The sequence below is a fragment of the Rhinopithecus roxellana genome, chromosome 7 (genome assembly GCF_007565055.1).
Source record: "Rhinopithecus roxellana isolate Shanxi Qingling chromosome 7, ASM756505v1, whole genome shotgun sequence".
In the NCBI taxonomy this organism is placed as follows: domain Eukaryota; kingdom Metazoa; phylum Chordata; class Mammalia; order Primates; family Cercopithecidae; genus Rhinopithecus; species Rhinopithecus roxellana.
The window spans coordinates 50,082,240-50,092,312 of record NC_044555.1 but is presented as its reverse complement, the minus strand read 5'-3'; positions in this window follow the sequence as shown (position 1 = coordinate 50,092,312).

Sequence of the window (10,073 nt, the reverse complement as noted above, 5' to 3'; positions counted from 1 at the left end):
CAGCAAGTAGCATAGTATGGTAGAAGAGCACTAGATTGGAATCCAGAAGACCTGGATGCTAACCTGGTCTCCATTGCTTACTAATTAAGTAACTCTAAGCAAATGACATAAACTCTAATCCTCAGCTTCCTCATTTGTAAAATGGTAATAACAATACTTATCTTGCATCGTTATAGGGCATTTGTGAAACTCAAATGAGATCAGGAATGTTAAAGTTTTTAAAAATATGTAACAAGATATAATTTTTAAGTATTTAGTGGTACTTCTGTTACTTAAAATTACTGAGTCATATTTACTACATAAGTTCTCAGATTTGAAAGAATTTGAACAAAAAATAGCCATAGTTAAATCCTACTCCACATCAAAGAATCTTGTGGGTTATTTATTTCTTCCAGGCTTTTGTCTATGTTGTCATTTCCAGTCATAGTCCCATTTCCTCCCATACAGCAACATACCATAAAATCTTCAATTACTTGCAAGCCCACCATAAATTTGCTTTTTTTCATGTCTTATGTATTTATAGCCTCTACCACACTGCATAGTACTTAATGTTTTCACCAATTTTTCCACGTGTTAATATTGTCTCCCAAAGTGGAGTTATCACTTTGTGGAATTATAAATTCCTTAAGGTTGAAAATTATGTATTTAAGTGGTAGTGTCTATCATTTAATAAACTCTAACTATATACTATATTCTATTTTAAGTGCTTTGCCCATATCAATTCATTTTATGCTTACAACTGCCCTGCAAGGTATGTACCATTATTATGCCTGCTTTGCTGAATTAAAAACTGAGGTGAGGTTATGTAACTTGCTCAGTCAGTCAGCTAGTAAGCACCGGAACCAAGGTCCAAACCCAGGCAGTCTGATTTCACAACCCATGTTCTTAATTTGCTATAATATCCTGCTGGACCATTTTCAGGCAAAAAGCTTCAGCTGTGAGAGAGAAATAGGTTCTACAGATGTGTTTTTCAACATTGAGCCTATAGTTAACAGTACAATATTATATATTTAAAAGTTTGTTAAGAGAATATATTTCATGTTAGGTGCTTTTACCACAGTAAAAGATATACAAATACAGAGAGAAAGAGAAATATAGAAAATTAAAGTTTATTTTTTAATGATGTTTAAATTATTTATTCATTTATTTTAAAAATTAGGTTTAATTAAACTACAGGCTTATATTTTTTAATTATATAAACACATGAACCATGACCTAAAGCCTATTATTTTAGTTGGAAGAACATCTTAAGAATATTATATCCTGGCCAGGCATGGTGGCTTACGCCTATAATCCCACCACTTTGGGAGACCAAGGCAAGTGGATCACGAGGTCAGGAGTTCGAGACCAGCCTGGCCAATATGGTGAAAACCCGTCTCCACTAAAAATACAAAAATTAGCTAGGTGTGGTGGCACGCACCTGCAATTCCAGCTACTAGGGAGGCTGAGGCAGAAGAATTGCTTGAACCCAGGAAGTAGAGGTTGCAGTGAGCCAAGATCGCACCACTGCATTCCAGCCTGGGTGACAGAGCAAGGCTCTGTCTCAAAAAAAAAAAAAAAAGAACATTATATCCTAGAACATTGACATTAGAAGGAGCTTCACATTTGTGATTCCTAATGGCCTTCACACACATTCTTTTGGTTGTAAACGGTCCTTTTAAATATTATCAGCTATCTAAACTCTCATTATATACTTAGTTTTTTATTTTGCTCCGCCAATATGGTTTCTGTATATCAAAAAAAATTTCAAATCTTGAAAGAATACTCTGCATTTTCTCCTACAAAATAAACATAAATGGTTCTGTGTACTCAGACTGTAAACTTTGGTTTTTTTGGTTGTCAAAACCTCCTAGCCTTTCACCTTAGTGACATAATTTTGCATTTTAATTGTCCTTTTAAGATAATTAAATATATATTTCAATATCTACTTCTTACTAACACTTCAGTGACTCCAAAGTTAGAAAATTTGGAAGATTGAAAGGTGAGATTAGATCTCAGCAATGTAAATTTGTGGACTTTTATTGGTAAGCACTACTGCACAGAAGGTAGGCAAAGAAGCTCATTTATCATATTCTAACTCATGTGTACAACTCAGGTTAGATTGGCTTTGCCTGATACTAAAATAGCAAAATGTTTCTGAGAACCACATCTGAAACATTTTCTTTGATCCACCAAGAGCTCTGTTACTCCAGATGAATCACAAGACAATTTCTAACTCCTCATTCATCTACTTAGTTCCCTTTTCTCTGCACTATATGTAATCCCTTCACATAATCCCCTCCATGGTAACTCTGCTAAATCACAAGAATATATTTCTTTTCTAAATTACAAAGGCATAACTTAAACTTTGTCAAACAGATTTACATGGAACACATGCTCAAGTGACATTTAAATTTGTATCCCCAAGAAGCTGACCTTTACAGTGTCTCTTGATAGCTAGTTACTTGATCTAAGAAATGTTTTGCATGTCCCTAGCACTATCTTAGAAATTTAACCCAATTAAATTATCCTTAAGGAAAACTGTCCTTTGGTGCAGAAAGTTATTTACTGGCTATCCAAATGGCAAAACAAAGTAAAAGTATGCTCTTGCCTCATTGCATTGCACTCTGGGTAAATAAAAAATAGCATATTTGTTTCTGAATACCCATAACTGCTTTTGGTTCAGTGTTTTTCACCTTCCTAACTGGAAAGAGTAATGGACTCTTGAAGACCCAGATAGTTATGAAAATTAAAGAATGAAAAGTAATGTTTTACATCCCATTAAAAACCAGATTATTCTTTCTGCAACTTGGCAAGGAATAATTCAAATTACTACCTAATTCTAGTCTCCCTTTAAAAAAATTCAAACAACTGACAAGAAACCAAGAAAGTTTCTCCCCTTTTACTCTTCCAAATAGTTTTCCCTTTTACTGGATAAAAGTTATTGTAGCTCAGCATAAAATTTGGCTCTTTATTCACTCCACAGGAGTTTTTGTCACTAAAACAGCACCACAACAACAACTCTTCATGTATATCAGGTTTTAAACTTAAGTCTAACTATAAAAGCATTGCAAATCAGATCCTATAGTGCTGCAGGGCTTGATTTCTAACTCTGTGTCTTTTCCCATTATGCCACATTTAGTACTCAGCATAACTGGCATCTTGAATGAACCCTTTCTTCCCCTGTTTTGGGAGGGTCCCATTGACAATCTATATTCTAATATTGTCAGAATATTAGAAAAAGCCTAAAATTCCTTGATTCAAGGGAGTGAGAAGCTAGTGTATTAACAGAAAAATTGGGCCTTTCTCAAGGCTAACATAATTAGGGACCCTTAAGGTAAGTGTTCCCATCATTATAAAACCCCAGGCAGTACCATGGAATGTTTGAAAGTAGAAGTTGAGGTGATATTAGGACAATATATATACAGGGGCACTCAAGGGAGTGCCCAAATGGATGACAGGAGATCTGGTTAGTTTGTACAGTCTTCTCTCTGGTCAAATGCATTATTTATCAATAAACTTTAGAATATCCATTTTTTTGCTTACTTGCCAGAAAGACAAAATATTGACTAGTTGATTAGAATATCATCTGCTTGGTTATTTCACTTTTTACTACATATTATTCAACTGGCTTTCTGGTACAGATTCTTTTCTGGTGAGTTTGGGTAACATGAGCTAGTTTCCCTGTGCCCCAACCTCCATCCCCTTTCCTCTCAGCTCCAAACCATCCCTGAAAAAATAAATTGACAAAAGATAGAAGTTTCAACTCTGGGATAGAGAAATACTGCAACCTCAATGTCTTGTTTATTAAGCTATTCCTCAATATTGCAAATATGGTTATGGTACTTTAAAAGCAGACACTATAAAAAAAAGTAGATACTATAATCACCTTGACTGTGTCTCCATATAACTATTGAATAATTTGACTAATTAAGAATCTTACAATCTGGGAATTGAAAGAGGCCCTAAAGATTGTGTAGTTCAGACTCCCATACATTGTTTGATTACCCTCTAGGGCTTTCTGCCAAGTGGCTATTTAACCTGTTCTTAAAAATGACAGGAACTCAAAACCAGAAAGGGAGAAAAAAAGAGTGAAAGATCAAAAAAAAAAAAAAGAAAGAAAGAAAAGAAAGAATCAGGGCAATGAATAGACAACAGTTATAAATATAGTAGTTATTAATTCAACTATATTGTTAATCACCTTAAATGTGAATAGTAGTCTAAATACACAAACTAAAAGACAGAGACTGTGCAAGTGAATTTCTTGAAAGACCAACTCTATGTTTTCTACACAATACTCACTTTAAATATAAAGACAGAGATACATCAAAACTAAAAGAATGGAGAAAATATACCATGATAGCACTAATCAAAAGAAAGAAGATACATATATCGATTCTGAAAAGGAGACTTCAGAGGAAGGGAAATTATCAGGGATTAAAAGGAGCAGGGATTTCCAAGATGGCCAACTAGAAACAGTTGTGGTCAGAGGATCTCACTAAGAAGAATGAAAACAGCAAATGAATCCTGCACCAGCAACTGAGGTATTCAAGTTCTCTCATTGGGACTAACTAAGCAGTTGGCACAACCCATGGAGAAAGAGGAAAAGCAATGTGGTGCAACAGCCCACTTGGGAGCCACAAGGGGCAAGGGGAGCCCCCACCCCTAGCCAAGGGAGGCAGTGAGTGACTGTGCTACCCCACCCAGGAAACCAGGCTTTTTTCCATGTATCTGTGCAACCTGTGGGTCAGGAAGTCCCCGTCATGTGCCTATGCCACCAGGGTCTTGGGTCCCAAGCACAGAACTGTGTGGATTCTCAGCAGTCATTCAATAATCCTAGGAGACTGCCTAAGATTATTGAGTTCCCACGGGGAGGGTTGGCCACCATCAATTGTGACTGCCTGCTGCCTAAGGCAACTGAGCTCCTCAAGGGAGAGGCAGTAGCCATCACTGCAGCTGCCTGTCACCTGAGAGGACTGAGCTCCCAGAGGGAAGAGGCAGCAGCCATCACTAAAGCTCAAGTCTGCCATTTCTCCCCTGCCAGAGTTGGGGAGATGAGGCAGTTTGGACTCAGAAGGAATTCCCCACAATGCAATGCAACACAGCAGCTGTGGCAGATCATGGCCAAACTGCCTCTTTAGGCTGGACCCTGACCCATCCCTCCTCACCAGGTGGGGCCTCCCTGTGGAAATTTCAGCAACTCCAGCCAGCGGATTATGAACAGAATTCTGATATCCCTAGGATGGACCCCATGAAGGGGAGGGTGGCCACCATCTCCACAGATCAGCAGATTTAGTCTTTCCCCTGCTGGTACTGAGGAATCCAGGCAGTTTGAATGAGTGGAATTTTTCCCCAGCAGAGTGCACCCCCTCCCCCAATGGACAGCCAGAGTGCTTCATTAAGCAGGATCCTGATACCATGCCTCCTGACTGGTTGAGCCCCCTCAACAGAGTTTGCCAGACAGCTTATATAGGAGTGTTCCCACTGGTATCAGGTTGGTGCCCCTCTAAGACAGAGCTCCCAGAGGAAGGAACAGGCTGCAATCTTTGCTATCTGCAGCCTCCAGTGGTGACACTTCCAGGTGCAGGAGGGACCCAGGTGAATAGGGTCTGGAGTGGACACCTAGCAAACCACAGAAGCCCTATGGAAGAAGGGCCTGACTGTTAAAAGAAAAACAAACAGAAACCAACAATAACAACAGCATCAACAAAAAATTCCCCACAAAAACTCCATCTGAAAGTCAGCAGCTGCAAAGATTGAAGCTAGATAAACTCATGAAAATGAGAAAGCATCAATGCAAAAACACTGAAAACTCAACAAGCCACAGTGTATCTTCTCTTCCAAATAATCACAACACCTCTCCAGCAAGGGCACAGAACTGGACAGAGGCTGAGATTGATAAATTGACATAAGTAGGCTTCAGAAGGCTGCTAATAATGAACTTCACTGAGCTAAAGGAGCATGATCCAACCCAGTGCAAAGAAGCTAAGAACCATGATAAAACATTACACAAGCTGTTAACCAGAATAACCAGTTTAGAAAGGAACATTAATAACCTGATAGAGCTGAAAAACACAATACAAGAACTTCACAATGCAAGCACAAGTATAAATAGCCAAATAGACCAAGCAAAGAATTTCAGAGCTTGAAGACTATCTTGTGAAATAAGACAGGCAAACAAGAATAGAAAAATCGGAATGAAAAAGAATTAATAAAATATCTGAGAACTACGGATTACGTAAAAAGACTGAATCTATGACTGATTGGGGTACCAATCAGTACCAATCTTCTGAAGGAGACAGAAGTAAAAAAACCAAGTTGGAAAACATACTTCAGGATATCATCGAGGAGAACTCCAACCTAGCTAGAGAGGCTAACATTCAAATCAAGGAAATCCAAAGAACCCCAGTAAGATGCTCCAAGAGAAGATCAATCCAAAGACTCATAATCATCAGATTCTCCAAGATCAGTTTGAAGGAAAAAATGCTAAGGGCAGGCAGAGAGAAAGGCTAGGTCACCTACAAAAAGAAGCCCATCAGACTAACAGAGGGCCTCTTAGCAGAAACCCTACAAGCCAGAAGAGATTGGGGGCAAATATTCAACATTCTTAAAAGAATTTCCAACCCAGAATTTGATACCTAGCCAAACTGAGCTTCATAAGCAAAGGAGAAATAATTTTTTCTCAGACAAGCAAATGCTGAGGGAGTTTGTCACCACTAAGCCTGCCTTGCAAGAGCTCCTGGAGGACGCACTAAATATGGAAAGGAAAAATTGTTACCAGCCACCACAAAAACACACTGAAGTACAAAGACCAATGACACTATGAAGCAATTACATCAACAAGTCTGCATGGCTAGGCATGGTGGCTCACACTGGTAATCCCAGCACTTTGGGAGACTGAGATAGGCAGATTACTTGAGGTCAGGAGTTCGAGACCAGCCTGATCAACATAGTGAAACCCCGTCTCTACTAAAAATACAAAAAAAATTAGCCAGGTGTGTTGGTGCGTGCCTGAAATCCCAGTTACACGGGAGGCTGAGGCAGAAGAATTGCTTGAGCCCAGGAGGCAGAGGTTGCAGTGAGCTGATATCATGCCATTGTACTCCAGCCTGGGCAACAGAGCAAGAATCCATCTCAAATATATATATACACAAAATAACCATCTAGAACCATTATGATAAAATCAAATTCACACATAACAATATTAACCTTAAATGTAAATTGGCTAAATGCCCCAATTAAAAGACACAGAAGGGTAAGCTGTATACAGAGTCAAGATTCATCAATATGGTGTCTTCAACAGACCTATCTCACATGAAAAGACACACAGAGGCTCAAAATAAGGGCTAAAGAAAAATTTACCAAGAAAATAGAAAGCAAAAAAGTAGGGGTTGGAATCCTAGTTTCTGACAAAACAAACTTTAAACCAACAAAGATCAAAAAAAGACAAAGAAGGGCATTACATAATGATGAAGGGGTCAATTCAACAGGAAGAGCTGACTATCCTAACTATATATGCAACCACTAGAGGAGCACCCAAATTCATCAAACAAGTTCTTGGAGACTGATAAAGAGATTTAGACTCCTACACAATAATAGTGGGAAATTTTAACACCCCACTGTCAGTATTAGACAGATCGACAAGGCAGAAAATTAACAAAAATATTCAGGACTTGAACTCAGCTCCAGATCAAGTGGATCTGATAGATATCTACAGAACTCTACACCGAAAAACAATAGAATATACATTCTTCTCGGTGCCACATGGCACTTTACTCTAAAATCCATCACAAAATTGGAAGTAAAACACTCCTCAACAAATGCAAAATAACAGAAATCATAACAGTCTCTCAGGTCACAACACAATCAAATTAGAACTCAAGATTAAAAAACTCACTCAAAACAAACATCTACATGGAAATGGAATAACCTGCTCCTGAATGACTGCTGGGTTAATAATGAAATTAAGGCAGAAATCAAGAAGTTATTTGAAACCAATGAGAACAAAGAGACAATGTACCAGAATCTCTCAGATGCAGCTAAAGAGTGTTAAGAGGGAAATTTATATATCACAACTAAAAGAACTAGAGAACCAAGAGCAAACAAACCCCAAAGTTCACAGAAGATAAAAAATGACCAAACTTACAGTGGAACTGAAGCAGATAGAGACATGAAAAATCCTTCAAAAAATAAATGAATCCAGGAGCTGGGTTTTTGAAAAAAAATAATAAAATAGATCACTAGCTAGACTAATAGAGAAGAAAACAGAGAAGAACTAAATAGATGCAATAAAAAATGATAAAGGGGATATCACCACTTATCCAACAGAAATACAAACATCCATCAGAGAATACTATAAACACCTCTCTGCAAACAAACTAGAAAATCCAGGATAAATGGACAAATTCCTGGGCACATATACCCTGCCAAGATTGAACCAGGAAGAAGTGGAATTTCTGAATAGACCAATAACAAGTTCTGAAATTTAGGCAGTAATAAATAGCCTACCAAGCAAAAAAGAAAAGGTCAGGACCAGACAGATTTACAGCTAAATTCTACCAGAGGTACAAAGAGGAGCCGGTACCATTTTTTTCTGAAATTATTCCAAACAGTTGAAAAGGAGGGACTCCTCCCTAACTCATTTAATGAGGCCAGCATCATCCTGATACCAAAACCTGGCAGAGATACAAAAAAAAAAAAAAGAAAGAAAACTTTAGGCCAATATTCCTTATAAATATTGATGCAAAAAAAATCTTAATAAAATACTAGCAAACCAAATCCAGCAGCAAGTCAAAGATGATAATTTAAATCTTCATCTGAAAAAACTAGAAAAAAAAGAGCAAACTGAATCCAAAGTAAGAAGAAGAAAGGAGATGGAAATTAGAGCAGAAATCGATGAAATTGAAAAATAGTAAGTCAAGAGAAAATCAACATAACCAAAAGCTGGTTCTTTAGGGCCAGAGGCATCACATTACACAACTTCAAACTATATATAATGCTACAGGGACCAAAACAGCATGGTCCTGGTTAAAACAATAAAGCAAACACGTAGGTCAATGGACTGAATTCAGAACCCAGAAATAAACCCACACACCTACAATGATTTGATCTTCAACAAAGTCAACAAAAATAAGCAATGGGGAAGAGATTTCCTATTCAAAAATAGTGCTGAAATAACTGGCTAGCCATATGCAGAAAAATAAAACTGGACCCCTACTTTTAACCATACACAAAAATTAACTCAAGATGGATTAAAGATTTAAATGGAAGACCCCCAAACTATAAAAATCCTAGAAGAAACTCTAAAAAATACTATTCTGAACCTTGGTGTAGGCAAATAATTTATGTCTAAGTTCTCAAAAGCAATTGCAGCAACAACAAACCTTGACAAATGGAACCTGATTAAGCTAAAAAGCATCTGCACAGCAAAAGAAACTATCAACAGATTAAACAGACAATGCACAGAATGGGAGAAAATATTTGCAAACTATGTATCTGACAGAGGTCTAATATCCAGAATTTATAAGGAACTTGTACAACTCAACAAGCAAAATACAAAAACCCCATTTAAAATTAGGAAGTGGACATAAAAGAAGACATACATGCAGTCAACAAACATATGAAAAAATGCTCAACATTACTAATCATCAGAGAAATGCAAATCAAAACCACAATGAGATCCCATCTTGCATGAGTCCAGAATAGCTATTACTAAAAAGATTTTTAAAAAATAACAGATGCTGGTCAAGCTGCAAAGAAAAGGGAATGCTTGTAAACTCATAAACTGTTGGTGGAAATGTGAATTAGCTCAGCCAAGTGTAGGAAGCAGTTTAGAGATTTCTCAACGAATTTTAAACAGAATTACCACTTGACACAGTAATCCCATTACTGGGTAGACACCCAAAGAAAAATAAATTGTTCTATAAACAAGACACACGTCTTCATATGTTCATTGCAGCACTATTCACAATAGCAAATACCTGGAATTAACCTAAGGGCCTATCAATAGTAAGTTGGATAAAGAAAATATGGTGTATATATACGCCATGGAATATTATGTGACCATATAAAAGGATAAATTTGTGTCCTTTGAA